This window comes from Lygodium microphyllum, chromosome 11, assembly GCF_053477565.2.
Source record: "Lygodium microphyllum isolate KBCC chromosome 11, Lygodium_microphyllum_v1.1.10, whole genome shotgun sequence".
NCBI classification, from domain to species: Eukaryota; Viridiplantae; Streptophyta; class Polypodiopsida; order Schizaeales; family Lygodiaceae; genus Lygodium; species Lygodium microphyllum.
This window is the reverse complement of record NC_141145.1, coordinates 111,022,692-111,030,407: the sequence shown is the minus strand read 5'-3', so window position 1 is coordinate 111,030,407 and position 7,716 is coordinate 111,022,692.

Below are 7,716 nucleotides of genomic sequence, written 5' to 3'. Positions count from 1 at the left end.
GAAAACTAAAACATTGGCCCCATTAGAAGCCTATGGGACACCTGGCTGGAGGCTCACATGTGGAGCCCTTATTTCCTAGATTTATGGCCTGCACATGAGCCTCCAACTAGGTGTCCCACCAGAGGCTTCTGATGTGGCCTTTTTTGTTGGCTCATCGTCGATGTGGCCTAGAAGAGGCCATAGGTAAAATTTCAAGTCAATTTGATCACTGGTCATATTTTTTCTAAAATTTGGATACATTAATTCAAGTTTATGTATTTTAAAAAGGTTTGGCTATAAGTTGAAAGTTTCACCTCATTTTATCCATTTGAGTTGTATGTTTCAAGTTCTCACTCCTAAAAGACATGGCACACACCAAGCAAGCGATTGGAAGATTCCCCTCAAGAACTCTCGTGCAAAGGCAATCTCTCCTTGCTTTACTACCAATACCACCATGCCACCATCGCAAGCATTGATAGAAGCTAGGCATAGTGGCCCTTTGAGAGATCTGCCATTATCAGAAAACAACACACCTCTTGATACCAAAGGTTACATTCCAAAAGCTGGTTCAGGAGACAATGCAGAACATACTAATTAGAAATAGCAGAAGGCACTTCCGTGATAGTTCAAGTGTGGATCGACTATAGGAAGCTACTAAAGCCTTCCTCATTGACTTGTTTGGAGACTCCGTCTATGTAGTAATGCATGCAAGGAGGGTCACTGTCATTGACAGGGATGGAGGGATAGTCCTAGCAGAGAGCAACAACAATAGGAGTTTACTAGTGAAACATTTATGGAATCTAGCTTTTGAAACAATTTTGTAAAACCTGGATTGTATCAGATTCTTTATAAATTGTTATGAATATGAATACAAATTTTTTGGTGCATATTATTTTTGTCTAGTCACTTGTTATTTATTTTATTTACTTATTTAAGTTATTGTTATGTATCTTTGGATAAATAAATGTTACACATGAATTTGATAAAGTGATGTGTATTAACTTTAAATAACAAATCATGTTGCATATAAATTCAATAAATAAGCATTACATTCAAATATGAATAATAATAAATGACATGCATCACAAACCAAATTGCACGTAAATACAACAAAATCAATTTTTATTGATATAAGAGAATATTACAAATTGTGTTACATTGCAAAAGGGACATCATTAGGTAGTAAGTACATCTAATAAGCCCTAGGCTTCTTGGAGCTCGGCTTCCCATAGTCAGAGCTGCTCTTTATACGCATCAATACATTTTACCCCAGAAGTTCTTGCTTAATGACAGTGAGGTCTTCAACTCGAGTAACCATATCACGGGTCACCATGTAGAAAAGTGGGCAAGGCCTAGTACTCGTGAACAAGTAGAGCAGCTTCAAATGTTGAAGCAGCACTACTTTTTGGTTGGGATGGTCTTGAAGGGGCCAGCCTTCATCAATGCCCTCAGCTTTAGGAAGTTTCCAACGAAAGCAGGAGAACATGTCTTATGAAATACTATTATGTCCTTGACAAGCTAGCCAATGTACTCTTTCAATGCAGAGTCATGTAGCCTTCCTTGGCCACCAGATTGGCCACCTTTCCTAAATGAAAACTCATCTATATAGATAATGTCTTGCATCACATAAGTTTAGTATTAGACTTACTATTCATGAAGTATTAAAGATATATACTTCAATTTTGCGTGCAACTTCACCCATAGGGCCTCCGAGGCATAAATACCCACAATTGCAGATAAGGCTCCTGTATGGGTTCACCAATCCCGATCAAATTTTATGTTGTGGGTTTTTATGCCTTGGAGGCGCTATGGGTGAAGTTGCATTGAAAATCAAAAATATTACCCTCTCTGCACTATATATTTGTAATGGAGCATCTAGGTCAGCTCCTACAATTGGGTTGCTCTCATCTCTCTCCTGGGAAGGTATGGTATAGTTGGGTCGAGGACCAAAAAGGCTTTCCTACAAGCGCTCAAAGTCGTGGTCTAAGATGTCATACTCTAGTGCGGCATCCTGAATTTACTTTTGGATGCTCACAATGGAAAATATGTCATTAATGCTCATGCCATCATATCGAGCTACCTCATCCATATATGGTAGGGCATTCCATACATCAAGATCTATAAAATCATCTAATGCATCATGCACCATGATATAATATAGTTCTTGTTCTCTTATCTCCAAAATCTCCAACACATCTTGCATGAATAGATATTCAACCCCCTTGATGGTGATAACATGGAGAGAAGCAAGGGGTGGCTCATTGCTCACCATCTCAATAGGGCAGGGAGGTAGGTGTACAATAGTTAAGCTTTGTGTTGCCTCCTCCCTTAGATTGTGAGCCATTTTCTTCGGCTCCCTCTTGAAATACTATAGATGTGGTTGAGAGGGTGGGTTGATATCTTCCTCACTATCCTCTTGCACATCAATGCACAAAAATATAGATGGCAAAGGCTACATCACGCTTGATGAGATCCATTGTGATGTGGTCCTAGGATGAGGTGGGTACAACTCTAGCGTAGAGTTGTTGCCCCACATGCACCAGAGCTCAGTATGTTACCTTTGCATGGCTTGATCCGTGTCATGTAAACTATACAAAAAATATATTAGAATCCACTTAAGAGCTGAGTTTGGGATGGAGCAAGTGAGTGGATTCACCTCATTACAAAATGATGTCAATATGCTAGAGATAGGATCTACCATGGAAAGCGAGCTCTCTAGATTCAAGGTCATGCAAAACCTTGGGTAAATCTGGTCTCCTATAGGTGCATAGCATGTGGAGCTAATCCATGAGTTGAAGGTGGGAGTAGTAGCCATGACACAGAGAGAGAGAACGAAGGAGAGCATATGTATAGAGAAGTAGAGAATGAAAGTGAAAATGAGTTTGGAGATCTAACTTTTATATATCACGGGTTTTAAATAAAGGTTCTTATAAAAGATTTAACCTTAAAGTTTCAAATGAAAACTCTAACCATGGATACTTTATTTCAATAATTGAAAGCCAGCATCAAAATTACTCAAATAGAAAAATGATTCATTACACTTCTTTATATCCTCAAATATGTTTGGATCATTGACTATGTTCAAGTCTAACAGGAGAAATTATTGGATTCTTTTAAAAAAAATTCTAAAAGACCTTTAAACACAACAACTAGAAATCTAAATATTTTCAACACTTATTTTCATTCCTTCCAACAACAGAGTGAGTGCTCAAAAAATGAGTAGAAGAAATGGGATGCAATATATCATTATGCAAAGATAATATTCCAAAGGCTATAGAACTCCATCCTACAATTTAATCGTGATTTTAACCAGTGCGATTGACTAGTTATAACATATATACTCACATTCTTGGATCATAGTAAACCAAAATGATCAAAATTAAAAGTATAAAGAAGTCTAAAAAAAGTTCGTATTTGCTATTTATAAGAAATTTTACAAGGATTCCACTATCTCAAGGATATGTGCAAAAGCACATTGCTTACATGTCAGGGATTGCTCAGTACAAGTCATGACCTTTCTATTATCTACTTGAAATAGAAGTTGCATAAGGGCTCATTGGATATTAATTGGATTTCTTGTCTCAGAAAAAAAAAAGGGTCAATGACTCTCTATGCTGACTACAAAAGGATTATGACCATTTCATGAGACAACCACATCTATGAGAGCTGTATATGTCTCATCTTGGTATCTTGATCCAAGTTGATCAACTCCCCTTGCAAAAGTCTCCATGTTCTATATCGAAAGTGAATGCACAGAGTTAGTCTAGCAATGAAATACTTGTAATTAAAACAAAAAATATGACAAGTAAAAGTGATTAACATAACAATTCATCTAAGTAATACCTATATCAATTAAATCAAGACGTACAATTCAGTAAAAACGATTTACATGAATGTAAGATTTGATTGGTTGACCTTGCACTCTATCATCTCATTAAAATGTGTTATTTTAACCTACCATGACTCGCCCCAGTAAGCTGACTTATCCATTTCTCAAATGGACACTTGCATTGTAAGTAATTTCGTTTTCTTCAAAACTTCACATGAACCAAACAAATGTGCACACAATGAAAATGGAATAAACCAACTAAGATGCACATCTTTAGAGCATGTGCTAGGTTTCATAGTACTATTGATGTCAAATTTTATCTTCGACTTTCATGCTCCTGATAACTCCAAGCTACCAATCAACCATTAATAACTAGATAATGGTGGCAATGAGACATGCTACAATCTCTGTCGACTTTCTACTGCATACAATGAATTATAAAAAATGATATTTTGAGTTCAATTTGACGTGCAAAGTTTTTTATTATCATAGATCAAAGAACCTTTGCCTTCATGTGCACATGTATCTTGCAACTCAAACATTCCATGTTCTACCATTCATGCAAAGTCGATGGATATAGAGCTTTCAATAAAATACATTTGAATTAGATCATTGCAAAGATGATAAAAACAAATTTGATGCAAAAGAATGAACAACGATAAAATTTAGAAACTTACTATTTTGTTTATATTTTGCAATGTAGTTCTCGTTGTGCACACAGATTTTGTTTATGGGTATAAACATGTTGGATCAACACTTTTGTTACTGTATTTGTCCCATTAAAAACTTTTTTAAACTCTAAAACTTTACCTTTCCAATGTTTATTGGGGTTTGCAACATCCTTATGCTTGACCTTAAAACTTCCTCAAGTACTTGGATGCATCAAAATCCAATCCAACTTATAGTATTTATCACAAATCCAAGTACTGCTAATATCTTTCTTGTTGAAGACCTCCATTGCAAGTATGTTACTGATGTTTTCCTTTGTGAAGACATCTATGTTAACCAAATATAAAAGTTACCTATATCAACAAGTTTTTATGTGATTTTATTATTACATTAAAGTGAAATTTTATATATATAGAAACATTAGTATAATAATATTTTCATGCACAAGCATCCCATTGTCATTTCACATTTACAATTCTAATATTATGCAATGCTATGAGATTTCAACACCGATGCTATCTCATGCTATTCCATGCTTTTAGAATCCAAATAAAATTATCCTAACAAGATTAAAAATAACAAAAAAAATATTCATAAAATTTTAATTGTGAACTTCTAAACATAAAAATTATTAACGTTGCAAACTTAATGTTCAAATCTATACTAGCTTCCCTCGATCCTAACTAGATATAAAAAACAGTAATTCATAAAAAATACTTATAACTAAAACAAAATTTGACATTTAATCAATGTAGAGAGCAATGTGCTTGAGAAAATTTGTAGCCCTCAATCCTAAGGTTGTTAAAAAAGAAGTCGATTTTTGGACAATAAGTGTATCTCACAGAGATGGAGGCCTAGGATACAATAGCGAAAGGTAGTTTAACTCAAAATATGGATAATTTAGAAGTGTTTTCTAGAAATTCAATGATATTTAACCATGAAGAAGTTTTTTTAAAAGGACATTGTACTTATAATTCTTTTCACAAAGAAGCCCAAATATGTTCAACAAGAAGTTGAGTTATTACAAGACCATTGTTCCTTCACTGTGAGATTCTTGGAGTATCAAAAAAAAGAAATATTAGGTTAAAGCATACATATAACTTATATAAGCTTTTGTCCAAATGAGTTGAAATTTGAGCATGGAGCAATAGAAAAAAATGGCAATATGCTTGTCATAGTGGCTGTCTTTGTAGGATGTTGAAGAAGTTGAGTTTTTATAAAATCATTGTTCTTTACTGTGGGCGATTCTGGAGTACAAAAGAAAAGGAAATCTTAGTATGCATATAACTTACATAGATTTTGTCCAAATGAGACAAAATTTAACAATGGAGCAACAAAAAAACAGAAAATTGTACCTGTAACTTTGTTTATAGAGAAACCCAAAGATGTTAAAGAAAAAGTTGAGTATTTAAAATATCATTATTCTTGACTGTGAGAGACACCTAGAGTACCTAATCAAAAGAAAGTTCATGACAGCGCATGCACATAACTTATACAGGTTTTTTTGCAAACGAGATAAAACTTTACTATAAAACATCCATGGAAGAGAACAATATACCCATAAATTTTTGTTAGAAAAATCTTAGGGCTTTTGTAGAATAAGCTCCACTCTCATAAAATATGAGAAAATCACTCTATGTTTATGTAGGGATAGTGAAATTTCACAGGGCTACAAATATAGTAAGCAATAATGAGGCTGTAAATTTTCATCAAGAAAGAAGAAGCTGAGAAAGAGAAATGATAAATTTGAGTTTTGCCTAAGAAAGATGGGGAATTGAAAAGAGGATATATGAAAAGTCAAACATTAAAAAATGAGAAAAGGAAAATTCGAGTCACTAACTTTCAAGAAGTGAGAGCCTCTTATTCCCCACATTTTCCCTTATTTTATTGTTGAGGGAAGATTTGGACCAAGATATGGCTAAGAGATTCATGCTACATGAATCTGGAATCCCAACTTTCTCATTGGTTAGGCCTATTTTTGTTTATTCAATCCTTAAGGGGAAAAAAGGAGAGTCTATATTTCTCCTAATGCCATCAATGTGCACACAAGGGAGAACCATTGAAGGTGATCATTCCCTTATGTAGGTGCCACTTGGCAACATACACCCAAGGTGGGATACCAATTGTTTTCAATTGCTATTGGTTGGATATGGAGTCAGTAAATGTGGAGAGCCACGTTGTCGGAGGGGTTTCTGTTGAAAGGTCAAATCCACCGGGGATCAAAAGTAGAAGGAAGTAAAGATAGGAGATGGAAGAGAATATAGAAAATACACAAGTGGTAAACACTACAAAGACAAAGCACAATGAATTGAATCAATATGTATTGAAAGAACCTGGAAATTTTGCACTACTCAAAAGCAATCTCTAGGCATTAAATCTCCTAGAGCTTCTTCGTAGAATAAAACGTGCATCAAAATTACATCTCTTTCTCTGTTGCTCGGAACCCAAATGTGATGACTCCATTGACTCCGAAAGGGGGGTAAAACCCTAGGACGCCAGGACGCATGGTCACGGATCTCCCAGATCACTCCTTCTTCTTCTTTCAGTTCAATTTGTAGTTTTCAGCCTGTTTACAACGATCTCGACATGCACGATTTCATCAATCTGTCCCCCTTGTGAAAATCCCCATAATTGGCTGAAAAAGCAACTAGCTTTTTGCATGCCATCCTAATCTAGAAGCTTTTTTTTAATTTTTTTAATTTTTATAATAAATAATATAAAAAATAGACTAAAATTATCCAAAAATCTAGCATTCTCGGATAATCCATGTACTAATGGCTCAGATCACATTGATTCTCTAGATCAATAAAGAAGTCAGATGATGATGCATTCCATACGTTTTCCATTATTTTCCATGCTACCGAAAGTTTGATGGCTGTCCCATCCAGCTCATTTAATGCATAAGTAGCATTATCAAACACATGTATTACCACATAGGGTCCAAACCATCTTTTGGAAACTTTACGCATGGCACTATGCTGGTTGTGTAAACTGCTATCATAAACCAATATCCAATCCCCATCTTTTATGGTTCTTGCTCTCAGTCTATGTCTTTTGTCAAACCATTTCTTATTTTGTATCCTTGTTGCCCTTAACTTTGCAATTGCTGCCTCTATGTCTTCTGACTTTCTTTCCAATTGTCTAATGTGCAAGGCCAATAACTCCTCTTGATTCAGCTCCTCCTCCCAAGGTAGCACACTCCATGTGATTGTCATCTCTTCTATCTGCATGATAGGTTT